At 38.2% G+C, this 27,667-nt stretch overlaps 1 protein-coding gene across 4 annotated transcripts in view; it reads right to left on the bottom strand.

The window, feature by feature from the left end:
• Stambpl1 (STAM binding protein like 1) overlaps nucleotides 1-19,820 on the bottom strand; it is a 44,496-nt gene extending 24,676 nt beyond the window's left edge. Inside the window, exons 1-2 of one of the 4 annotated variants that reach the window (XM_040272641.2) lie at nucleotides 19,682-19,813; nucleotides 18,855-19,176 (exon numbers count right to left, since the gene is read on the bottom strand). The gene's annotated coding sequence lies outside the window, so the exon portion shown is untranslated. Of the gene's footprint in view, nucleotides 1-18,854; nucleotides 19,177-19,449; nucleotides 19,582-19,681 lie in introns of those variants that run through there. The other 3 variants (XM_078042197.1, XM_005339184.5, XM_040272642.2) reach the window with 3 other exon arrangements.
• Between the last annotated feature and the right edge of the window lie 7,847 nt (nucleotides 19,821-27,667).

The raw sequence follows: 27,667 nt of genomic DNA, 5'->3' as shown, positions 1-27,667 counted from the left end.
TCTCTGGATTGGAGACTCTCAAAATATGGTCCAAGTCTCTCCAGATCCTTTAGGGGAGTCTAAAAGGTCAATATTATTTTCACACCATTACTGAAACATTATTTGCTTTTTTAACATCAGTCTCTCACAGTTGTATAGTGGAGATTTCCAACAGTTAATGGAATGTTTACTGGTATACTCATTTAATATTTAACTTTAATACAGTAATAATAAATACATATAACCTACATAACAAAACTTTTCAGCATCTTTAGTAAATTTTTTAAAAAAAATTTTTAGTAGTGGATGGACACAATACTTTTATTTTATTTATTTGTTTATTTTTTTATGTACTGCCGGGAATCGAACCCAGTGGTGCCTCATGCATGCTAGGCAAGCACTCTATGACTAGCCACAACCCCAGCTCTTTGGTAAATTTTAAGGAGACAAAAAGTTTGAAGACCCCTGCTCTAAGACCAACAATACAGACTCATCATGCAATGTTGAGTGAACCAGAAATAAAGTAGGCCATGAGACTCTAATAAAACAGGAAAAATGAATGGCAAGTATCACCTGCCATGTGTGCTACTAGAGTTTGCTAAAATAATTGCAAAACTGAAGCAGTGAATACGGTAAGGGATACCTTACCTTATAGAAACTGCAACCCACAAGTGCAAAGCATCCCATAATACCTATTCTTTCTTTCTGATTAAGTGCTTAATTTTTAGCTAATATATAGCGTCCCAACTAAAACTCACATTTTCCATCCTTCCTTTGAGTGAGGAATGGCCACATCACTAAATTCTGGGCAACAGGGCATGAACAGAAGTGGTACCATCTGGATCCTGCCCTGCAAAGAAAGGGCATGGCCTTCTCCACCCACCCCTTCCCCTCCTGCCAGCTGGCATGTACACACAAAGGTGAAACATGTTGGGTCATGAGGATGAGCCAAGGCAAAACAAGAAGAAAAAAGGAGCACCTAAGTTTGCCTACACTCAGACCATTAGGAGAGAAATAATTTATATCTTATTTAATACTTTGAGTTGCTGTTCAGGCAGCCGGACCTATATCCTGATAAAAGCAGCAGGTTTAACCTAGAAAGGGTGATTCAGAAGAGCCCACAGGGACTAGGGTCAGTACTGATAAGGAAAACACACATTCTCTACTGCCTCTGTACCTTTGTCCCAGGTACAGGAAGTAACAGAAATAACTCCTCCCTCTTCTCTTAGCTCACCTACATCCTGCCCCACCTTTATCAACATTTAAAACTTGTAAGATTTTCATATAAAAATTCAGATTTCCAGATTCTTCTAAAAAGGGTGTGTGTGTGTGTAGGGGGGGTTCTAGCACACACACCCTCACCCCTAGCCTAGGGCTGAGCACCTGAAATACTTAATTAATCCAGCAGTGGATCCACAAATAGAATGTTAAGCCTCCAATGAAGAAATGAAAACAACCTGAGTACCATGATTATAAGTAAATGGTACTTCAGGAAAGGAAGTCATCCTTGTGACATTAACAGCACAGTAGAACTGGCACGAAGCTGGCAGAACATCTTCTCTAATTCCTCACACTTCAGCAACCAGCATGGGGAAGACCGGTTGAAGATGAGACTTCAAGGGCTAAATATAAAATGAACAGTGCAATTTAGAGAATCAGAAATATACTGAAGCAGAAAATCAAAGGCAGATGGGAAGTATTCCATGTCACGCAAGAATAAAATATAACTCCTTTTTCAAAGCAGAGGTCCAGTACACTATGGAAATGCCAAGTGCAAACTCAGCCCTGCAGTCAGAAAAGTCTGGCTGTGAGCTTGGTCTATTCCTAACTTGCCTATGATGCCTTCTTCCTGAGCACCTCCCAGGCTTACCCTCCTTCACAAATGGTCCCCTTCATCCCACTCACTCATAGGGGCTTATAATCAACACTCATCAGAAATGCCTGATTTAATCTCAACCTGATTCCCTAAACTTCACCCCAGAACAGCCCGTTTTCTTGAGATTTGATGACATCTGAGTGACAGCCATGATACCTGTAAGATACCTTCTGGAGGCTCATTTTGCTTTAGAGTTTCTGCCTTCTAGTTTTTATCTCTAACCCCATTCCTCACTGTAACTTTCAAAGACCACCACTTTCTTCTTTTAACTGATCTTTCTCATGTGTAAGGCAGCATTTGCTTCCTGCCAGGACTGGAAACCTGGGTGTCATAACCCTGTGTGTTCACAATAAGCACATGGAGCTCAACCTCTGTCCCTGGTACCCAGCTGACAAGTAGTTTCCAGAAGCAAGTGAGCAGCCAGCCTGTCAAAAGGGGATGAGATCAAACTATGGCTATTGGGTCCCAATTGTCTCAACTCCCCCAAGAGACTATGGAAAAACTTTTATGATTCTGCTCTTTAAAACAAGCAACAAATAATGCCAAGATTGAACAGAGAAGATATCGGATCTAGTACAGTATCTATTTTTGTGGCCTTAATTTACCAAAATTTCCTTCTTTCTTTTTTTTTGTGGAACTAGAGGTGGAACCCCAGTACCTCATAGGCAACAGCCCCAGCCCAATTTGGCGACTTTTTTCATCCTTGATTTTTCCACCACCACCACCCCCCTTTTTGTTTTGGTTGAGCTCCTGACCCATTTTCATACATAAAGTAATATTTTCTGGAATACAGAAAGGAGACTACCAAACAGTGAACAGTCTCCTTGGAGACCATGTACTGAATGAAGAGCTGGCACCACCATTACCCAGCTATGTCCTTTGCTCCCTGAGTGCCCTGGTGACCTGGATAAGCAGGTGTGATCTGCCAGAAGGGGAGGGGTGGGAACACCTTATGCCACCTTCTGGTATCTCACTTCTAATTGGCCACACCAACAGTCATTCTTTGGCTATAGAATTCATGTCTTCCAGGAAGAACACCCTGCAGTTTACTTAGTTGGCAATACTTAAAGGAAATCATTGTAACCTAGGCCGTGGGCTGTGCTGACCTAATCTGATTTAGATAAAGGGAGGTAAAGGGCTATTCCCATGCTTTAAATGACAGGTACAAAGAAGACTCTCCCGAGTCACACTGTTAAAGATTGAACCGGCTGTAGAGAAAAAAAAAAAAAGATCGAAGCCCATCCTTGTCTGTCTATTTTGAAAGAGTCTAAAACTTCAGACCTGAAAACAGAGATGATTTTGAATTTTCTATATTAATCTGTATTACCTACCAATCAGAAATGTGCTGTGACCAAGATTGATAATTTATCTGTACTAAAATATTGGCAGGATAAGAATTAAACTTGTACAACTATAACTTGTCAATCTATAACTAAAAATTAAAATTAAGAAAAACAGTCTGACTTGAAAATTCAGTAACATATCCTTAATATACTTTCCAAAGAACAAAAAGGAAGTCTCCAGTGCAATAAAAAAGACATTGAACTGAATGAAAATGAAAAGACAAAATCAAAATTCATGGGGGAAATATACAACTTGACCAGAATATTAGAAATAGTTTTTATTGCATATAAAAGCTTCTGGTTTGATGAGGGAACAGTCAGAGGCGAAATGATCAGATTATGACAGCTGTAACCTAATATGCCCATCCTAGTTTAAATGGACTAAGTGGTAGGTGGGGCATGGTTGGAGGAGGTGGGTTGTTGAGGACATGCCCTGGAAGGGATCATCTTCTATGCAGCCCCTTCCCCTCTCTCTCTCTGATGCATCCTTCTACCATGCCCTTCCACCATAATGTCCTGCCTCACCTTGGGCCCCCCACAAAATGGACTTGACCTTCCACCATTAAGCCTCTAAACCTGTGAACCAAAATAAATTTTCCCTCCTATAAGTTGTTTTTATTGGGTATTTTGGTCACAGGGATGCAAAGCTAACTAATACAATGAGTATCTATGAAGGGCCAGGTTCTCATCTCTTACCTCTAGAGGAATATTCAGGATACACATTCAGCAACAGACTAGTTTAGATTTGATCTGATCAGCAAGAATGCAGTGGCTACAGAAAAGAGTATTAAGTAAACCACTCCTGATATTTGTTTTAAATTATTTTGAGCAAATCTAGGCTACCCTAAGGGCAATGGAGTCATACGTTTGGCCATAAAAATATTGTTTTGCATAGTGCAATACAAAATTTTTATTCTGATATCAGGATGAAGTGATTGGGTCCCCTAAGCACCAAGAACTCAGGTTTTAGGTCTACAAATATCTCTGGGAGAATCTAGGTTTTCCCACTAGGGAAGCCTACTACATCCTATTTATCCCTTTTGTTCAACTTATTTTCATCCTTTAAAGGAAGACAATAATACTTAGCCAGAAGAACTCAAGTGAAGTGCAAGTCAAGTGTATAAGAAATTCCATTATAGTCCCCAGGTTACAGGGAGGAAACAAAGAAAATCCGTCCTTTCTCACAGCAAATGGTTAAGGAAATGAGGTTAATGACTTCTGAAAGTTATTATAGATATCACAGATGGTTGATGTGCAATTACTTGCTTTTTGGCAATTCATTTTTGACAGACATTCAGTTATCTAACAGTTGTCCTAGTAATTCTAGTCAGGAGAGGTACTACTGTCAGGTTACATGTCACCTTCAATGCAAATCACCATAGCGAAACAGCTGTCGTAATAATAACAGGTACCATTAATAGACAGCTTTCCTTCCCTGGTTAACTGAAATCAGACATTAATACACATGATCTCAGATACCCTGACAACAGCCTGTTCAAACAGGACACAGTTGAGCTTATTGATTAGAGGTGCAACCCAGGGTGAGACTATCTGGTTTCAAATTCTGACTTCACCCACCACTGACTGCAGAATCACAGGCTCCCCAAATACAAAGAGTTAACAGTAGACACTGTCAAATTACAGGTGCTAAAAAGGAAAAATGAGATAATGCTTGTAAAGCAGCACAATTCTTGATGTCAGTAAGCACTCCCCATTTTATAGATAAGAAAACGAGAGCCTAGAAATAGGAAACTTGAGCAACTCTTGAAACAGGAATCCAAAACTAGTTGCGCAGGAACCCAGAACCAGTCTTAGTCACCCATGAAAATTAGAAATTGGACTTTAAGAGGTATCAGTAAAATCCAGGGAAGGGTCAAATCTTTGAGCCTTAGGTAAGAATGGCAGGATTTACTACAAAAATGAAGATTTTAGTTCAGTGTTACAAATGCATGACTCATAACCTTTTTCCTGCCAAAGAAATAAAAGAGCACTCGTTCCCTTCACTTTTAGGAAAAATGCTTAGTGTCTGAGGCCTAAACACCTGGTACATTTTATTAACAAATCCAAACTCTACCAAGACAGATTTCAATTCAAAAGATTTATTGGTTTTAAAGATAAATTCTAAATTTTGTTGTATTTGAAAGATATTTCATATACTAAAAACGTTCTAACTTAGAAGCCTGAGGTAACGATTTTTTAATGTTATGATTCAGTTAATATGAATTATAAAACATTTGGTAAATAAATTTGAGATGTCCAGAAGAAATTTATATTTGTACACAGATTTTTAAAAATATATTGCTCAGTTGTCAACGGATCTTTTTTTTTAATGTGGTGCTAAGAATCGAACCCAGTGCCTCACACATGCTAGGCAAGTACTCTAGCACTGAACATAGCTCCCGCGCCAGTACACAGACTTTTTTCATCATCAATTGTATGGGGATGTTAATTTTACTCTCCTGCTGTTAAAATACTAAAGTTTCCTAGAGATTATGTATTCCAAACCTAAGTCACCCACGAGACACCAAACTTTAATTTACATTTTAATATAATTTCCTTTTTATTCCAATTTGCTTTTAAGAAACCGCCACCAATAGATACCTAATGCAATGAAGTGAAATGAATCACAAATACATTTTTTATTATTTATTTATTTTTTAATATTTATTTTTTAGTTCTCGGCGGACACAACATCTTTGTTTGTATGTGGTGCTGAGGATCGAACCCGGGCTGCACGCATGCCAGGCAAGCGCGCTACCGCTTGAGCCACATCCCCAGCCCACAAATAAATTTTTTAAATGACGTCATTCTTCTGCCTGCCAGTTGCCTGAAACTCCAAAGTTGGGTTCAGTCCTTGGGCATGACTAATAGACTTTTTCAAATTTTCATAAATTTCCTGAGAACAGTTCTTCAACAAATGAACTTACTATCCAAAAGCAAGACAACTATCTTGAAATATTTGTCCACTGCTTCTCCAAAAATCCCCACCCACAAGAATTTTCACAGTGGGTAGTTGCACTCGTGTTTGGTTTTACATTAGACAATTTCTTCCATGCAGTGAACAAACTTCCAACCCCCAGGAAAAGACAGTGCCTTTCATAATATTCTCTGGCAATTCACTTTACAACTCTTGAAAAAAAGAAAAGCTCCTTTTCTTTTTGTCTTTTGTTGTTGTTGTTGTTTTGGAGTTTTTTTGTTTTTTGTTTTTTGAGTTTTTTTTTTTTTTGTGTGTGTGTGTGTGTGTTGGTGGTAGTGGTGGTGGTAGGTGCTAGGCAAGTGCTCCACCACTGAGCTACACCCTCAGTCCTTGAAGAACCCCTTATTACCAGCAAAGCCCATTCATTTACCATTTGCTCCCTCCCTGCCTTCCTGCCCTGTGACACCCCCCTAACTTTAATATGGTTTCCTCACAGTGTGGTTCCTGGACCACCTGCATCACAATAACTTGGTGGAGGAGGTGGGTGCTGGCTATAATAAATAGATTTATAGAACCCATTGAGTCAGAATTTCTGGAAAGGATGCCCCAAGGATCTCCATTTTTTACGAAACAGCCTAGGATATTTTTATGCACATTAAAACTTTAAATATTGCCTCAAATAAAAGTCCTCTAAGATTGTTACAAATAACCTTCTAAATGCTTTGCCTTCATCAGTGGAATATTTTCTACTTTAGAACAAACTTTTATGACTTGGCTTCTGCAAAGTAGAGGTTATTCTCCTTTTTCCTCCCTCACCCCTCAATCCACATTTCAAATACCAATTTTCCATCTTTACTCCTGACACACCTCCTATAGGACACATTTTTTTCATGGCTTCAACTTAATTTGAATGTTAGCAGCATACCTTCCAAAAGTGCTCCCTTCATTTCCACCAGGATATCCAATTGTTGTTTCTCACTATGTTCCAAGGATAAATACATCTCTCCCACAAATACTGCTAGCTCCAAAAAAATTTATTTATTCATTCACTTATTCAACATTGTTTATGAACCCTGTGTTGTGTTAGAAACTGGTAAGCAAAGAGCTGGGAGTGTGGTGCATGCCTGTAATCCCAGCAGATTGAGAGGCTGTGGGATGGAGGATCATGAGTTCAAAGCCAGCCTCAGCAAAAGTGATGTGCTAAGCAACTCAGTGAGACCCTGTTCTCTAAATAAAATACAAAATATTTTGATTTTGTATTCCCAGGGAGGTTTCTCAGTGGTCAGTGCCCCTGAGTTCAATCCCCAGTACAAAAGAAAAAAAAATGGTAAGCAAAGAGACATATTTGCTAGGAGCAAATGCTGGGACGGAGAGGTAAAACTATTAAACAATTATTTACACAATGGTGTAATAAAAATGATGGCAACTGCTACAGAGAAAAATTAGAGGAAATGATGAGATTTATGTATTTGCTAGCAAAAAATGCTTCTAGGGCAAGGATATATTTTCTTAGTGCATCAGGAGACATAGATCATACATTTATCTGATTATTGGTAATGTTAACTTTGACCATTACTACCTCTGTAGTTTTCTCCCCTATGAAGATACTATATTTTCAAATGTAACTATAAAGTATTTGGGGTCAGGGGGATATCTCAGTGATATCTCATGCATGAGGCCCTGGGTTCAATTCTCAGCCCCATTTAAAAAAAAAAAAAGTATGTTGTAGTATGTTGTAGGTAGTTATTTTTAGATTCTGAAAATATTTTTTCTTCTTTTTTTATTTTTTATGACAGCAGAATGCATTACAATTCTTATTTCACATATAAGGCACAATTTCTCATATCTCTGGTTGTATATAAAGTATATTCACACCAATTCATGTCTTCATACAGGTACTTTGGACAATAAGATCATCACATTCCACCATCATTTATAACCCCATGGCCCCTCTCCCCACTCCAACCCCTCTGCCTGATTACAGTTCGTCTACTCCTCCCATGTTCCCTCTCCCTATCCCACTATGAATCAGCCTCCTTAAATCAGAGAAAACATTCGGCATTTGTTTTTTGGGGATTGGCTAACTTCACTTAGCATTATCTTCTCCAACTCAATCCATTTACCTTCAAATACCATGATTTTATTCTCTTTTATTGCTGAGTAAAATTCCATTGTGTATAAATGCCACATTTTTTTTATCCATTCATTTATTGAAGGGCATCTAGGTTGGTTCCATTGTTTAGCTACTGTGAATTGTGCTGCTATAAACATTGATGTGGCTGTTTTTTTCCCCTGTAGTATGTTGTTTTTAAGTCCTTTGGGTATATAGACCAAGGAGAGGGATAGCTGGGTCAAATGGTGGTTCCATTCCCAGTCTTCCAAGAAATCTCCATACTGCTTTGAAAATATTCTGTTACCCATTAATTTTAGCAAATAAAGATGATTTTTGCCCAAAACAATTATTACTGTGATATTTGAAAATGGAGATTTTTCTATTTCCATCATTCCTTACATTTATTAAATAAGTAAAAATTCTTGGTTGACAGAAGTTGTTTTGTTTTTATATAAAATGTAAAAATTTAAGTTGGTGTGTGTGGGGGTTGTTTGTTTGTTTGTTTGTTTTTGTGGGACTGGGGATCAAACCTAGGGCCTTGTGCATGCCAGACCAGTGCTCAATGACTAAGTTATACTCCCATCCAAATCAATCTTTTTTATGATATCTACATCTAAGTCCCTGAACATTCAAGGTCTTCAAACTCACTGATCATAAAAATTTTACAATACATCTACCTTTATTTTCTGCCAATAATTTGATGGTTAGGCATTTTTGTATAAACAGCTTTGATCCTTATATAATTTATTTTTACGTAAGGAGTGTGTCAAGATTGTCTCCTCATCGCCAGGTAAAATGTCCTTTTCTTTCTCTTCAAATTACAATCAGGAATTGATCCTCATATATTTTTACCTTCTTGTTTAATTCTCAACTTTCACCCATAAGGTGATCTGCCCAAACCAGGCACTCAGTACACATTTATAGATTTAAATCATCTGACAGTGATGAATAAAGTTGGAGAGAGGACAGCAAGTAGCCACCCAAAGGGGAGAAAAGTGCAACTGTGGAATGAGGTTGGTCGAGTCTGAAAGGAATGGAGATGGATAATAGCCACGGAGGACACTGAAGAAAAATCATAGAACTTGGAAATTAAATGAACATAACACAATAGAGGAGCAAAACTGAGGGAAAATATTGTAAACATCAGCATCTAAGGAAGCTGGAGATGGTGATGCTTCTAATTTCACTGTCAAAAGGTGAAGAAATGCATCTTTCATCTCCACAAATGAAACCAACACCCAGTGGATTACACAAAATGGCAAACCCTGGAAACACCTCCCTACCCCTCCCTGCCTGTCCTTCAACCTCAAGTCCTACCTGCCACCTATATCTAAGGATTTCAATGCAATCTCTAAACTATCTCTCCAATCTGCATCTTCTCACCATCTTTTCAAGATCTTCTTACCCTAACCACTTCTGCCCTTTTCTGTCTACGTTGCTAGAACAGCCTTCTAGCTGATGTGTTTGTTTCTAGCTGGCTCCTCTTTGATTAATTCGATATACGACCTGTGTTGTGATCTTTTAAAAACTTGACTGGAATACTGTCATTTCTTTGCTTAAAGCTCCTTTGTGGCTTGCCATCACTATTAATATCCTATTGTATTTCCCCCTCCTCATCCATAGAGAATATGTTCCAAGATCCCCAGTGGATGACTAAAACAATGAATAGCACAAAACTTTACACATGATTTTCCTCTTAGTATTCCTACCTATGACAAAGTTTATTTTGTAAGTTAAGCACAGTAAGAGATTAACAAAAATAACTAGTAATAAAGTAGAACAAATGTAACATAATGCAATAAAATTTATGCAAATGTGGTCCCTTTTTATCTCAAAATATCTTGCATTGTACTCATCCTTCTTTGTTGACTGCCGGTCACTGAAACTACAGAACTCAACACCACAGGTGTTGAGGTCCTGCAAACCTGAGTCTGACCCAGCTCATTCCTAGCCAACCTTCTTTCACTTGCCCTTCTCTACACACTGACGCCTTTGGGTTGCTAAAATGCACTGTGCAAAATCAATGAAAATACCCCACTCCTTGGTTCACACTTCTGATTCATCTTCCCAGTGTTAGTTTAACCAGATTCCTCAGGAAAGACACCTTTGACCACCACCAGATTAGGATGCACTCTTGATTACAATACACCTGAAGAAACATCAGCTAAATCCAAATCAAGGGATTTTTCTATAAAACCACCAGCCAGTATTCTTTTTAAAAAGTGTCAAAATAGAAAGATTGAGCAACAACTCCAGATTTAAAAAGACTAAGGAGACATGACAACTAAATGCAATAGATGAACTAGAAGGCGAACTACAAGAAAAATTGGCATTTTTTTTTTTTACAATATACACTCCTATTGACCAAGAAATTCCAATTCTAAGATTTCCCCATAGATTGTTCTGCCCAAATGCTACACACACACACACACACACACACACACCAGCAGCAATGGTTTAAAAATATTAAAATTTTGGAAACGAAAAGAAATAGCTGCATAGGGCCATACAGTTGTTAAGTAATCAAATCTTGTTGACTCTAGACTTAAATCTTTTTATCTAGTAGCCTATACTAATATCACAGCCAAAGAGAATGCTCTGGTCTGGGTATTTTATCTGGGCTGCAAAATCTGAAAAAATTTAAAATCATGGAATATTAATGGAATTAATAATATTCAAGAAACATTTACAGAGTGTCTGATATAGTCCATATATTGTGCTAGATCTGAGGTCCTAGAAAAAATCATCTGACCAGGCACAGAATGAGTGACAAATGCTCAATGTGTGTATACATAAATTTATTATAATGCTTTTTATAAGACAAAACTCAAATCCTGGTATCAAGTAATAAATCTATGATCCTGGAAAAGATTTTTGGATTCTTTACCAGTTTTTTGTATTTTCAAAGTGACCACTGTAACAGTCGTTTCCTCATAACAGTTTGTGAAGAATAAAATTTAATATTAGCATTTAATATTCTTTCAACTGTACCTAGTACAGTAAAAAAAAAACTAATAAAAGCTAGTTACTATTATTATTTTATTTTTAAGTAGAATTGGATGTCCATGTTTGAATCCAATAGCATGAGAGAGGAGAGTTTGATGTATATTTTCTTCATTGGCTTTTGTTTGGTTGTCCACTTTTGTGGTATCTATTTTATTTAATTAGGTAGTATGAATATACTTACATTAGAAACTGAAATAGAACAAAATAAATAGCCATAAAAGGGCATATTAAAAAAAAATATCTGGCTTCAAATCAAGCCTTTAGAAGAGACCCACATGTTTGTGCACTGAGCCACAGACTTGCTCAAGTTAGAACATTAAGTGAAAAAACCAAATTGTAAATTAACATACAAAGCACGACTTCATCCTTGGAGTATGAATGTATATGTATTAGTTTATATTGGTACTTGGGAGAAAAAAGTCTGGAACACCTGTGCTTACACAGTCGTCTTCAAGTTACATATCATTACCATGTGCTGATTTCTTTTCTTAGCTGATCTCTCCAGGGTGGGACCTCGAGGGACTTTCATTTTCAATTCATTCATTTCTGTATATTTGTTATCAGTCTATGTCACTTTACAAAAAGACAAATTATAATTTTTTTTAAGTCTTAAAGCTTTGAGTCAATTGTTCTAGATTTGAATCCTAGTCTCTTCAATTTCTATGCGTGGGAGAAACTGATGGCTAACCTAGGTAGTTGTTATGGTTTGGATATGAGGTGTTCCCCCAAAGCTACTGTGTTAATACAGGAATATTCGGAGGTGAAATGATTAGATTATAAGTGCACAACCTAGTCAGTCCATCCTAATTTGAGTGGACTAACTGGGTAATAATTGAAGGCAGGTGGGGCCTGTTTGGAGGAGATAGGTCACTAGGGGCATGCACTGAAAGGGTTCATCTTCTTGTGGCCCCTACCCACCCGTTTCTAGGATGCCATCAACAGAGCTGTGCTCCTCCACTGCACCCTTCTGCCATGATGTTCTGCCTGATCTTGGGCCCAGAACAATGGAATCAGCCTAACAATGACTGCATCTCTGAAACCATGAGCCAAAATAAACTTTTCCTCCTCTAAATTGTCCTTGTCAGGTATTTTTATCACCACAAAAACCTGACTTACACAGTAGTCTTAAAGTTACATATCATTAGCATGTAATTGCTGGAAATATCAATTTACCAGCTATGTTCAGGAATACAGAGTTGGAGAATCCTATTACAAAGGCCTTCAAAGTTGGTCTCACCAAATTCTGCACCCAAATCCTCATCCTTGTTCTCTTCTGCCTTTATGGTGACAAACCAGTCTGCTTTACTGTTTCTTGATCCTGTTTCTGGACTAGATACTGTGTGGTCCTTGCTGAGGAGCACATTTGTTTCCATCAGGTGAGTCCCCTGCTCAAAAATGCTCGGTATCAACATAGTACCTACCAGAGGGAGTTTAAACACCTTAGCTAGACAGCCCATGAAGGCTCTCAGTGTAATCAGACTCCCTTTCCTTCCTTCTGTATTATTAGACTATTTATCACTTCCTCCTATGTCTTCCTCAACTTCTCTTATCTAATCATCTGACATTCAGAAGGACACATAATATTATCTCTAACATATTACTGCCAACTGTGGTTTTCTGATTCTGTCCATCAAAAAAAAATAGGAATTATTAATAAGATGAGAGAAAGTGTTTTACTCCAGTATAATCACTCCAAGACAACAGTGAGGTGTTTGTACTGAAATATGTTATTATGTGAGAATGTCTATGGAAATCAGTAAGAATCAATGCTGAAAACATAAAAGGAGAGGCAAAAGATTGAGTATAAAATGAGTTTTTTCTCAAAGTATAGTTTATGATCACCTATGTCAGGATTTTCTGAGAAGACTATTGAAAGGAAGGGTTCCAGCTCCACCCAAACCTTCTGAATAACAATCTACGGGGTGGGATGGGGGACATTTTATTTTTTGGGGGGGATAATTTGAGAATCATTGTCCTAGTTACCTTTCTACATCTTTCAATAACATTACACTTGACAAAAGGAAAATGATTATATATACCATAAAACATGCCATACATATTTCTTTCAAGATCCACTTTTTGATTTCTTGCATTTTTCATGAATTGGAAAAGCAAAATTCCACCCCCACCAGTGATTTCAAGTAGTTTTAGTTTTACTTATATATAAAGTACCATAGTTTCAGAAAGGAGTTTTCCTGTGCTGTTAAACACTAACTAACACATGAAAGATTTTCCAAGCTTTTCTTTTCTAATCTCATTCCAACCATCATGTCCATAATGTGCCTATAATTAAAGAGAACTTACCTTGTAGGACAATTTATCAACCAGCCTTTCAGAGAAAAAGAGATCAGAAAAAAGGACAGAGTCAATCCACCAGAAGATAGAAGCACAGACCCCCCCAGGCAAGAATGAGCTCTCTTCCTTTTTTCTCAGTTGTTAAAATGTGCATTTCTAGTGTTAAAAACATATGGCTCTAGTGATAGATAATGACAGAGTATTATCCTGTCTAAAACAGGAAGAATGAAAAGGCAGTATCCTTAAATGAGATGAATTTAACCATAATTCCATTACTGATTGTAGTTTTCCTTCTGCTTTTAATTAAAGGTACAGAAATTATTGCTCCAGCCACTGGCATTAGAAGCACAGAGCTCACAAAAGGAGCCCACACCGGGACTTCTCTCTGAACATGGGGAAATGCAAAACAGGCAGTTTTCACACGGAACCAGAAGGGTTAAAAATGAGTCATGCTGGCCTCATGTTTCCAAAATAAGCCAGTGAATCAAGTCAAAGCAACAAAATGACTATTCTGTGATGGGTCCCTTAGCACTTATCTCTTATCTGGGCATTTGGTGAATTTCTGGTTCCAGTACTAGAATGACACTAAAACATTAAAGATGGCAAAACTTTAACAAACAAAAAATCAAATTCACCAAATCTCCTTAATCAAGTCTGTACTCATGAAATTTTTGAAAAGTTTTTTCTAGAATGAATGGAACTTTAACTAAATCATAAGATGCATAATTTACACAAAAGGGTAAATCAAAGAATACAGAGTATATTTAAAAAGATGAGATTTTATTTTATTTTTCCTCTACTAAAGAATTCATTCCATCCATGAGTGTCATGCAAAACCAGAAAAAAAACTGGCATTTACTTAGAAAAACACAATACTGGGGCTAGTGGTATAGCTCAATGGTAGAGCCTGTTCTTAGCATGCATGAGGCCCTGGGTTCAATTCTCAGACCAAGAAAGAAAAGAGAGAGAAGGGTATGGGAAGGGGAAACCCACAATAATAGGTATAGATTTGTGAGTTATTTATGAGAACAAAGATTATAAGCATTAGTGTAACAATGTCAAAATATGGAAATCAGTGATGGCAGATTCCATTCTAGAGAACCTCTGGAGAAATTGACAATTTTCGTTCTTTACTGTCATAGCAATCTTCCCACCTATAATTAAAATCTGACCTCCTATAGTGATGTGTAATTTCATCAAGTTAAAGAACAGTTAAAATTTACTTTGCCACTACTCTGTAGAATTTTCTGAATTAACTGTGAAAAAAAAATGATTAGAAATGCCATCATCACTTCACCAGGCTCACAAATGGGAGAGATACAAGACTCTAGGGCCATGGAGAGAGATGAATGGCACCAAAGTGTCTCAGAATACTGATACTTACTCCAGAACCTGATATGCTATATTAAGGAGGCATCTCCTCCCTGCCTCCAGAAAAGAACCACTGAATACTGAATACATGACAGTTGTATGTGCTGTACATGTCAATGGTATTAGGCAAAAATAACAAATTTTTAAAGCCTATGTAAAAACACAAACTATAATACTTTTTGACAAAGAACTTCAAAAAAATTATAAAATATGAAAACATTGAGAAAAGAAAAACGTAGCCAATAACCTGTGTGCTAATTTTATTTTAAAGATAGCAAATCTACATTAGGGATGACTGGATCTCTAAAACTCCATGAGAAAAATCCCACACTGTTTTTACTTGAATCAGTATCCCTAGCACCTACCATGTGGGATAAGAAACAGGAATCTATTCAAGATAGGAAAGCAGGTGTTGGAGTCAAACTGTCTGAGTTTGACTCCCACCTCTATCATCTATCTACCAGCCTATGACCCTGAGCAATTTACCTAGCCTCTTCGAGTCTTACTTTTTAAATCTGTAAAGTGGTACCTATTGCATAAGGTTGTTTTATGTGTTAATAAAAACAAGAAAAACAAACACATAAAACATTAACTTTTTGCCAGACACTGTTCTAAGCACTTTTCATTCCTTGCTGGGCCTTATGAAATAGAAACTAACATCCCAATTGAAACATGAAGAAACGGGGACTCCAAGAAGTTAGTAACTTGCACAGAGATATACAACTGGTCAGTGGCAAAAGGATTTCATTTCCTAACACTGATCATCCTTGAAATTTCATATGTTATTCCAAGTACTGCTTAATACTATCTCTGGCATACAACACAAGGCCAATCCTTAACATTTATTAGGAAATACTTGTCAAACATTTGCATAATTCGCAGGTTACCCAGAGCCCAGCAAGAACAAATGCAGCCATCAGCTGGCCTGAGTGGGGGCAGAATATGTTAGTGATCATACTTGTGTCCTTTCCACATGCAACAAATAACTCTGATGTCTGACTTCTTGAAGTTTTCCCTTCTTCATCTCAATGCCCAGGGCTCTTATATCATACTGTCATCACCTGATGTCAGATAATCACATCCCCCTTTCTTCTATTATTCCACTCCCACTCAATTGCCAAAGTGATCTCACAAAAAGAAGCTTTCATCCCTTACTCTCTGTCAAGGAACCTACAACCAACTAACAATAAAAATTCTTCTTCCTGGCTTTCAAGGACCTTAATAAGTCATGGAGGGAACATGTCTTTAACTCTCATTCAAGGGCTCAAGTACCTACTTATCAAATAAATACTTGATATGAATGGCCTTGTTTGATTATGCAGAGAATAGCAGTATTTGTGTTACTGCAGAATGCTGATAAGCATTTTCTTTATGTTATGTGTTTATTTTTGGACATAGCTCAATAAAAAATTTGAAAATATCACTCGATTTTATTTAGAATGAAACAAACGTGATCAGAGAAGCATATAAAGGGAAGAATATTGATGAAATTTTGCATTATTATTAAACAATGCAATGTTAATATTTAGGTACACTTTGTATAGCTTTCTAATCTTTCATCTTGAAGTTAGATTCTGAATCTCATAGAGAACCTCTAGTGATTAGAGAAGTTAGAACTAAAACAAAAGGAAGGCATGATCTTCTTGTATTCCAAACTGAACAATGCCCCATTTCTAAAGTTCCTTGAAAGGTTAACAGCTAATCACAACATAGGAATTACTGGAATTTATATTAAGGAATTGCTTTTAATAAACACAAGTTACTAAGTAACCCACCAGCCTGGATTAATGTCTCTAAACAAACTGCACCAGTAGACAAAAATAACATGGATTTAATTTAAAATTTAGAAAAATCATCAAGTAGTATGTATTTTAAAGACTTAGTCAATTGCCAAATGTTCAACTGGCCCCTCCGCTTGGCATGAGGAGATGCAGGATTGTACTAGAAGTTCATGTGACTTGCTTAGAAATGCAAATAATTTCTGACAAAAGCCACATCCAGACATAGACCCATCCAGATTATTCCTGAGTTGAACATTCTGATGTCAACTCAGGATTTCTGAACGTAGGCTCACACAGCCAGGTGGATAGTTCACATATCCAGACAGCTAGAATAAGCAAGTCAACAGGTACCAATATAGCAGTTTTAGAGGGATTGCTATTGTTCCTTCACTTGAGGAAGATAGTCTTCTTAGTTGGTTTTATCAATGGGGCTGCAATTTGGTGAAAGGTTTGGTGATTCTTTTAAAGTTATGACTAGAATAAAATCAATACCAGAAAGGTCAGAGTAATTAGGTTGGGAAGATAAAGACATTCTAGGATTTGTTATTCATTTAACAAATATATTTATTGAACAGCTGCAACCCATTAGCCCTCAGGGATGGAAAAACAAACTAATATTTTCAGGGAAAACCATGAGTCATTTCACATAGTTTTAACTGAAGCCACTTTTTTTTACAAAGCCAAGAAAAATTCCATTATTAGAATCACACATCCAATAGCTTAATTAAAATGTCTTTAATTGGCAGATGTATCCACTAGGAAGGCACCTGGCACTTCCCAGAAAGCATCTACATGATTCCCTGTCATATTTTTGAGCAAGAATTATCAGGCTTCTCTTTTCTGTAAACTGCAATCTCACTCTTTATATTGTAGCTGTAAATAGGCCTGGAGAGAGTCCTTAAAAAGGAGGGATGTGACCAAAATAAGTCCTATATCCTAAAAGTAAGAAGAGGAAAACTTTTAACAACAACTCTTTAGGTATTTTTATGCACCCTTTTCAGGAATCAACCCCATAAACACCCTCTTTCCAGGAGCAAATCTGTCTGCTGAGGACACATGAAAGTCCTCTCAATGCCCTCTCCAAATCCCACCCAGGCACTAAAAATACTACCAAATAGGGCAATAGCAGACAAGAAACTGGACTTGAAGACTGAGATACAGGTAAAAGACTTAGCATCTGCTTCATAGTCCAAATGGTGTTTACTCTACAAAAGAGTATAAAACAAGTTTCTTCTCAAAATTCCCAAGAAACAAAGACAGGCCTGATTGCACACATCTATAATCCCAGTGGCTTGGGAGTCTGAGACTGGAGGATTGAAAGTTCAAAGCCAGCCTCAACAACTTAGGCCCTGTATCAAAATTAAAAATTAAAAAGACTGGGGATGTGGCTCAGTGTTTTATGTGCCCCTGTGTTCAATCCCTTGTACCCCCAAAAAAAGAAGAAAAAAATTCCCAAGAAACAGATGATGCATAAATTACAAGCAAAGTATATTCAAAAATGTATTTCCATGTGGCAAACATTTGCTGTATGTAAACTTTAACAGAAAGCATGCAGTCATTATTTTCCAGGTAGATTCCAGTAACATTTCATGCCTTTTAATAGAAGAAGCACTAATGGAGGTAAGAAGGTAAGAAGAGCCTAGGGCTCAAAGACATTGACTCCAGTTTAAAATTAACACAAAACATGTATAGTGTAGCTACAAATATGTCAGATATAATTCAGTCATGGAGTACATTTTGAACTTAAATTTACCATCCATCCTAAAAACATACAATTGCCAACTGAAACAAGGTCTGGGAACACCATAAAACATAGTGGTTAAATCTCTGTAAAACAACCATAGAAAACTAATGCCTATGGGCTGGGGATGTAGCTCAGAGGTAGAGCTCTTGCCACTGGGTCTGCCTTTCATCCCCAGGACTGCAAAAAGAAAAGCAAACAACAACAAAAAAAAACTCCTCCCCCAAAATTGAAACAGGAAATCAAACATTCAGGTGTAATTTATCTGCTGGAACAAATCTTCCTTACCGATTTTGACAGGATCTTGAATCATGAACCATAAATCAGCATCCTAGAAATATTCTCTATATTCCTGAAAATGTCTTAAAATCCAAGACTTCATTTTATTTTCAGCGATTAACAGGATATTTAAAAAGCAGTATGGTCACTTACTTTGAATGATGTCTGTTTCACTTGCTACCAAACACTGATTTCCGGAAAGCAAGCCGCCCCTCCTCCCTCCTCCCAATACTAGAGATTTTTTCCAGTCCTCTAGACCAGCTTGAGTTTCCTGAATTATTTATTCCTTCGGCAATTTTCTTTTATGCAATTTTCTTTTATTAAACTTCGGGAACTAAACCACGTTAGGCTTGGTTGTTTTAGAGTTCTGGAGAATTGTGTTTTGTTGACATTCCACTTCTTAGTGCATTTTACTGGGGGTTTTCAGTGAAGGCTAAAGTTATTCGGAAGGCAGAAATGTCTTTAAAGGATCGCTCTGAAAAGGCAAAAAAAAAAAAAAAAATCTAGAAAGGCGTCCCACACGCCTTGCAGGAGTAAATGTCAGTCTTTCCAACCCTTGCCCCCCTGCTTCTGCACACACGCACGGTCACAGAGCGGTGATCTTTATGTAGACATTATTTTCACGGTTGCATTCCAAGTCTGAACAAGAAAAGCACGCGCACCTAGGTACAAGTTGGAGCCAGAGTCCCGCCCCCTACCAGGAACCACAGCTTCCTGCCTCTGCCTTCCCCATCAAGGTGAAACTAACCCCTAGGGACTGGCGGAGGAGCGCACGGGAGCCGGCCGGACCACAGCGCTGGCTGGAAGGAAGCAAGCAGACAGCAGAGCGCATCTTCCCCTAGGAGCCAGCCGGCGCCCCGACGCCGTCAGCGGAAGAGGGGCCGGCGCGCGCCGAGCCACCAGACACGCTCCTGGCGTGCACACTCGCTTGTGCGGGAGCGCGCTCACACTCTACCGCGCGCGCGCGCGCGTCTACTCACCAGCAGCCCTTGATGTCCGGGGCCCGCGTGGGACGGCGACCGCGGCAGCTGCCCGCTCGCGCGCCGTGTGGCTTTGGCATCCGTCTGGCCGCTACAGCCCCGTATTCGGTGGCTTTTGCTGGAAGGTACTGCAGCGGACTGATAATGGCACCCAGCTAGGAGGCGCCCACCCGCTTTCCGCGGCGTGCTTCCTCCCGCTTCTCCCTGCCAGCCGAAGAGCTTTGCTAGTTCCACTCGTTCGGGGTCGTAGGTTGCTCCCCTTTCTCCTATTCTTCCTCCCGATCGTAGCCCGCCTGCCCAGCGCCGGGGTGGAACAGCGTCCTTGCAAACCCGCGCGCAGGCCCGCTGATTCGCAACCTGCAGCAGCTCTCCCTGCTGCCGCTGCCGCAGGAAAAGAAATTGTCACTGCGATGGTCCTGGCTTCCCCGGCCCCAGCCCCTGGGTGCCGCCTCCGCCTCTGCCTCCGCCCCCTCCTCCGCGGCCACAGCCTCCCGCATTCTGCAGAAAAACCTCGCAGGTGGCGGCAGGGCCCTGCGGACGGCCTAGAACTAGCGTGAAACGGTTGGGTGCAACTTACCCATCTGAAAACCACGCCTCTTGCCCAGCCCGCGACCACCTGGACTCCCCCTTTATTCCACCATCACTTTCACCCTGATGGACCAGAATGGTGACCGCAGAGCACACAAGCTGTAATGCAGCTGGATTTGACAGTGAAACTGGCAACGGATAGGGTTTTGGTAAAAACCCCACTCACACATACACAAAAATTTCATTTTGAGATTTATCCATAACTGGACATGCTCACCAAGAAAGACATTATCTCTCCTATACACCTTCCTGAACTTCGTATTATCCTAGCGCCTGGATATTATTATATTGTTATTATCACTTCATTCATGTGTTTTTTTTTTAAAGAAAAAGAAAAAAACATGGTCCTGGCATTGTGCCAAGCACTCAATACATGTAATCTTATTTATCTGTTACAAACCCGTGTATAAAAAGTACTCAGATTTTTTCCATAAGAAAGATACAGAGAAGAAAAGTTATTTATCTTGGGTTGCTTGCCTAGAAAGAAGTAGAAGTTTAAAGTTAAATTCACATCTGGGAGCAAAAAATTTAATAAAAGCCACTCTGATCTGATATTAAAAACTGTTTCTGTTGGCTGAACAGATTCTATTAGTTTGTAAATATTTTACTAAAGCTGCTGGTACTGGATAAAACTCAGGCACTCTTCTTGAGTTTGGTTGGGAGGCTAGCTGCAAATGGGAGAAGCGACTACAGAGTAGGATGGTTGGTTTTCTTTGGAATCCAGACTTCTAGCCCTGGATCTGTCACCTCGCAAGCTATTTGATCTCAGGCATTTCATCTTATGTGTCATCATCCTGCATTGATTTTCTTAAATAAAGAGGTTTGATGGAAGCTGTTGGCAGCCTTAACTTTTAAGGGTTTGAATTTGGTTCCAAATTCTAAATTTAGAAAATTTCACAAAAATTCAGATTTTTTTTTTTGTATTTTCTGAAAAGCTATAAGATGGGACAGTATTTGGTCCTTGGAGGGTCTAGCAACCATCAGCTGGAGATGAATAGCAGTTGTTCCCTTTAGACTGTGAAGGTGCTCTTCAGTTTTTTGCAGTCTCCACCACTCCTGTCCATTTACCAACCACCTCACTGACATTTAAGAATTTGGTAGAAATTTGGGTTTGCAATTCTGGACTGCATCTCATGATCTACTAGACAATTTAGAATTCAATGACAAGAAGGCTAACCAGTGGCTGGTATGGTGGCTCAGTGGTAAAGCACTTGCCTACCATGTGTGAGGCACTGGGTTTGATCCTCAGTACCACATTAAAAAAATAAATAAATAAAATTAAGATATTGTGTCCATCTATAACTAAAAATATTTAAAATAAAAAAGAAGAAAGCTAACCAGAGTCCTAAAAAGTATTATGAATAAAGAATTCCAGGCACATATTTATAGCAGTCATTAATCATGCATGGATGATCTTACTACCAAGCAGCCAATTCATATTAAAAATCCAAGTGCAGTGGCACACAGCTGCAGTCCCAGCAATTTGGGATGCTAAGGCAAAATGATCATTTAAACTCGTCACACCTAGCAGCTGGGGCATCATTAAGTGACTAAGTTCAGCCAATCGGAGTCTCCTCTCACTCTTTGAATCTGGATTCTGTGAATCAAGAAGAGACGTTTTTGAAGTAACCCTGTCAGGCAAGGCATATTAAGTGGCACATGCCTGCAATCCCAGTTGCTTGGGAGGCTGAGGCAGGTGGGCTACAAGTTTAAAGTCAGCCTCAGTAACTTATCGAGGCCCTATGTAAGTCAGCAAGACCCTGTCTCTAAAGAAAAATAAAAAGGGTTAAGGATGTAGTTCAATGGATGAGTGCCCCTGGATTTGATCCCTGGTACCAAAAACAAAAGTAACTCCATCATCCGTGAAGTAACTTTTATGTCTGGGGACAGTAATGCCTGAAGTGACAGGTGGTAGTATCCATCATGACAGTGCCAGTGGTATCTAAACAGGCTGTTGGAGTGATGTAACCTATTCTGATTCCAGCTGCCAAGTTTCCCTGCCTATTTGGTAAGCCTGATTCTCCAGCCTCCCTGTCTCTTTGATATGCCACTTGATGGTCTCCAAATACATTTCTCTTCTGATTAAGGTAGCCAAAAATTATTACAGTGTTTACCACCAAGAGGTTTGATACAATTCTGAGGGTGGTTCATTAATTGAGTCATTAATTGAATCAAAGAAGAGTGATCACAGTATATTTATATAACCTTTATCTTAGAGAATTTTAGTATGCTTTGTAGTTATACTTGAATTTTTAAAGATCCAATCTAAATAATAAGCAAAAAATACAATTTTTTAACAGGATAGACTCCCTTCCCCTTACCAATCATAAGCTAAGATTGCTTGTAAATACCTTTATACCAGTCGAGGTGCAATGAAATGCACCTTATCTAGTGCATTATCCAGCGCAATTATCTGGTGGTGTAATTTTGATACATTGCTTGGAAAGGAATTTTTCAGTACATAAAGTGTGTATACCCACCTCCCCCAGTAATTCTACTTCTAAGAAGCAACTTGTTTGGAGGAAATATGAAATGAGGAATAAGATTTTCCCATTGAAATATTCATCACCAACATTGGAAATCCAAATGTTTAAAATGAGTTTTTAAAGACATTAAACCTACTTATAATACATATTAAGCAAAAAGATGTAAAGATAATATTTGGATAATCTCAAATAGGTAAAAACAAAAGAAAAGCTATGGGAAAACTTATTAAAATTTCCTCTTAGAGATTCATTGGAAATTATACCTATCTCTTTTATTTATACTTTTAATCTTTTTAAAGAATATACTTTCCTTTTATTTAGGAAGAAGAAATATTTAATAATTAAAAATAAACAGAGCTGGGCATGGAGGCTCATGCCTGTAATCCCAGTAGCTTGAGATGCTGAGGCAGGAGGATATGGACTTCAAAGCCAGCCTCATCAAAAGTGAGATGCTAAGCAACTCAGTGAGACTCTGTCTCTAAATAAAATACAAAATAGGGCTGGGGATCTGGCTCAGTGATCCAGTGCCCCTGAGTTCAATCCCTGGTACCAAAAATAAATAAATAATTTAAAACAGAATTGACAGATAAAGATGAAATTCTGTCTATCAAAGTGCCTCACTTTTAATAGAAACATTATAAATATTTCAGAGGAGCATGAAGTTGGGAATAAAGCAGAAAGAGACAGCACATTATTTCAGAAAGAAGAGTGATGAATTAAGGGATTATGACTCCCCTGTCATTTGCTTAGTCGATGGCATCTGTAGAAATAGAGCATTGCATTCTAAAATGCTTCATCAAGCAATGCCATGTTTAAGTATGTCCCAACTGAAGACAAGTGACAAAACATTAATATCTTTCTCACGGGATGATGAGTAATCTGGAACCAGGACTCAAGATTTTTTTCCTGTCTCACAACACCAGAGATAGATCTGTTCTAAGAATTTAGAATACCCTCAGGGTGTGGGTATTCAAGACAAAAAGTTCCCTTCTTGCCTCTGGTTGATCAAAACATGGAGGTTTACTACTCTCTTTGGGGCACTCGAAAGCCAAGAGCTTGGGATAGTCTTAATTTCCCATCTGTGGACAGCCTGGTGGGGTCTTACTTCTTGGAAGTGATAATACAAACAGAAAGTCTGTAGGGTTGAATTTGCTTTCATCCAGAAGCTAAAACTATGTCTATGTACTCCTCTAAGTATGTTCACAGAATGGTGGACAAATAAAGTGTGCCAAGCCCTGACACTAGGCATTCTTGCTGACCCCAAAGGGGCTGAAATCCTTGTTCCTTCAGATTTAGGATTTCCTGTTTCTGGATTGTTTTTAAAGTCAAAGTCTCCAGGAAAAGACAAATATAAAAATAGCCAAACCAATTAAATTGGAGAAAATATTTATCTCAGAGATTATTGTATACTTAAAAGTATATGCCTTGGTGGCCAGAGTTGTGGTTCAGTGGAGTGCTTGCCTAGCACGTGTGAGGCACTAGGTTTGATTCTCAGCACCTGATATAAATAAATAAAATAAAGGTCCATCAACAACTAAAAAAATTTTTTTAAACTATATGCCTCAGAAATAATCATATCTTAAAACACATGTTCTTAAAACCCTTGTTTTGATATTATTATTCCAATAGTTCTGGAAGTATAGTTTAGGAATTCCTGAAATTCTTTCAGACACTCTGCAAGGTCAATATCATTTTCATAAAAACACAAGTGCATTACTTGACTTTTTCACTGCAGTTCTCTCATGGGTTTGTGATGGAGAGTCCCAGAGCTGTATGTGTGATCTCACCACTCAAAAGCAGGTGCGGATAGGAGAGTCCAGTCATCTAGAAGCTAGACACGAAACTTTTGTAAAGAGAAAAACCAGGGCTGCAGATGTAATTCAGTGATAAAGTATTTACCTAGTTTGCACTCTGGGTTTAATTCCCAGCACCTGAAAAAAAGAAAAGAAATATAAAGAAATCTTGAGATTAATCACAGATCTATGCTGTTAAAGAGCTAATAAGTTCCAAATAATTTATTTTTCACTTGAAGAGTTAAGGGAATTTAACCTGTGTCACTAAATGCAGGAATAAAGTAATTCAAAAATAGAAATTTCAAGCACACTTGATGTTTTTTTTTCCCCATTTCTATGCTTTATTTTTGTGTTCTCTGCTTTAGACTTGGACAATTTTATACCTATCATATCTCTCTATTCTGTCAACTGCATGAGGTTTGGGAATACCTGGAACCTACTCCCCTGCTGTTATTTACAAACTGTCCTGGACCTCAGGTACATGAGCCTAAGTATTCTCATTGGAAACATAAGAATGGTGACTTTATATAACGCTTGAGGTAGATATGAAGCTGACGAATATGCGAACATTCTGACAACTATAAAGTGCTTTGCAGATATAGAGCTTCCTACTACTAAACATTTCCATATATGGGCAGATATTGAATGAAAAATGTAAATTCTCCAATACCATTTGATCCCTTGGATTTAATAAGACATTAACAAAAGACCAAATATCAATTGTATTTGGGGTGTTAATGTTTTAAAACATTTTTTGCAGACTGACTTATAGATGCAAATCAAGTATCAGGAAGGAAAGAAAGGTGGAAGGAGGTGGGAGAGGGGTGGAGATGGGACAGCATCCCTCCCCCTCCCCTTCAAACATACCCTATAACACTCATGTCTCTCCTAGGGCTGCTCCAATGTAATAGGAACCCTTTCATCATAGGCTTTTGCTATTATTTAACAGCTATTCAGGTGTTTTGAACAGCTTCCTTTAAAAAGAAAACATGCTAGATACACAGATGGCATTGTACTGCTTATTTACTTTGTCAGCACAGAAACAATATCTTCTGCTCATTAAAAAATGAGATCACTACAACTTTTACTGTAGTGAAAAATAATACCTTAAAACACAACTCTTCAAGTTTTCTATGGATATAAAAGCAAAGACATGCTATTTTCCAGAGACAGATACTAAAAATAACAGTTCTCTCAACACATACGTAGGCATGTGCTGCTGGGCTTAACACTTATGCTCATAATGTTGATGATTCTTACATCTTAATCTGCTCAGGATGGCATAGAATAACACATACTGTGTGCTTTGAACAACAGAAATTCATCTTTCACCATTCTGGAGGCTGGGGAGTTCAAGGTTTTGGGGTCAGATAATTCAGCCCTCATGAGGGTCTTCCTCCTTGCTGGCAGACTTGTGTCTTCTCAGTGTCATCACAGGGTGGGTGTGTGGGAGGAGGGGGGAGGCATGAAAGCAATCTCATTGGATGAGGACATAATCAGGATGATCTCATCTAACTTTTTTTTTTTAATTTTTTTTTAAAAGATGTCGATGGACCTTTATTTTATTCATTTATTTATATGTGGTGCTGAGGTTCGAACCCAGTGCCTCACATATGCTAGGCAAGCACTCTACCACTGAGCCACAACCCCAGCCCATGATCTCATCTAACTTTGTTTTGTTTGTTTGTTGGTGCTGGGGAGTGAATCCAGGGCTTTGTGTATGCTATGCAAGTGCTCTATCATGAGACTCCACTTAATCTTATAACTTCCTAAAAGCCATATTTATAAATATAATTCCATTTGGGTTAGAAACTCCACATATGAATTTTGAGAGGCTATCTATAATTCAGTACATAGCAACTGATTTACCATTTGAAAGTACTGAATACACCTTGAATGAAACTATATAATATATACCAGTTTCTTAGGAATTTGGTTCTCCAAGGGACAACATCATCATAAATCTGTCTTTTTATACAGTGGCTTGAATTCAGTTTCTCTGATGGATTGCAGGACTTTGCCACGATAATTTACTCTGTCATAATATTATTCATGTTTTCAGTAAACATAAAGAACATTCTCCCCTCTCTAAAAAAGAAGGGAAAATTCTAAAAGATTATTGAGATTGCCTCTCTTTTAATTAATATTTTTTTTTTACCAGAAGAATCTTTACTTTTCCTTGAATTAGAAAATAGGATGACTGTTAAACCAACAGAATGTTCAAGTTTTAGGATCAAAACTCACTGGAGATATCATGTAGTACAACTTCCTTACTCTAAGGAAACTAAGATCTTGAAAATGGGGACAACGTGCCCAGGTCACTGAAGATAGCACTATAGTCTAGTCTCATGTCTTTTCCATTACGGTTAGAAAATATAATTAGTTTGCCACTTACTAGTTTTATTAAATTTTACCTTTACTAATTGTACATTGCTGCCCCATGCATGATGTCAGTTGGCTCCTTTAGCTATTCTGTTAGATAATAGAGCATAAATTAGGCCAAAGGATAGAAGATTGTTTTTCTGGAAGTGGTTCACAGAATGAAATGGAAAAGAGAAGCCTGCAATCTGCAAAACAGGAGACAATATTGTTCAGAATTAAAGTGGCACTCAGCAGGTAGAAGCAAATGGGAATCTATTCCAAATTATCAAGAAATAAGTGAATCTGTGAAAGCTGGACATCAAACGGGCAGAGCACAAAAAGTGCATTCTTTTGTTTGGAAGGCTTATACCTTACCTCAAGGGTAAATGGATTCATTTTTCTAAGGTTCAGTTTCTTGAGGAGTAAATATAATAGAACTTAATGACAACTAAATGAAATCATGTCTATAAAGCATCTAGCACTGTGTCAGCTATAGGACAGTCTATGGACAGGATTTGAGCCTGGACTACAAAAGGAGTGGTGTTATCATTGCTTGAGATGCAAAGAATAAAATAAAATCAAACAATAGTACAGGCTTTAGTCAGACAGTGATGTCCTTGGGATGAATGCAGAAGAAATGCCTGGAAGTGTTGAGATGTTAGCCTCATGGTGTAGATTTGGGGAACATTTGTCAAATAGTGACAGGAAACCCAAATAATGCAGAGGCCTCAAGGAGTGTGAATGGGGAAGGCCTGTGC

Source organism: Ictidomys tridecemlineatus, chromosome 1 (assembly GCF_052094955.1).
Source record: "Ictidomys tridecemlineatus isolate mIctTri1 chromosome 1, mIctTri1.hap1, whole genome shotgun sequence".
Lineage (NCBI taxonomy): Eukaryota > Metazoa > Chordata > Mammalia > Rodentia > Sciuridae > Ictidomys > Ictidomys tridecemlineatus.
Note: the sequence above shows the minus strand (reverse complement) of the source record. Positions and strands in the feature narration are given on the sequence as shown.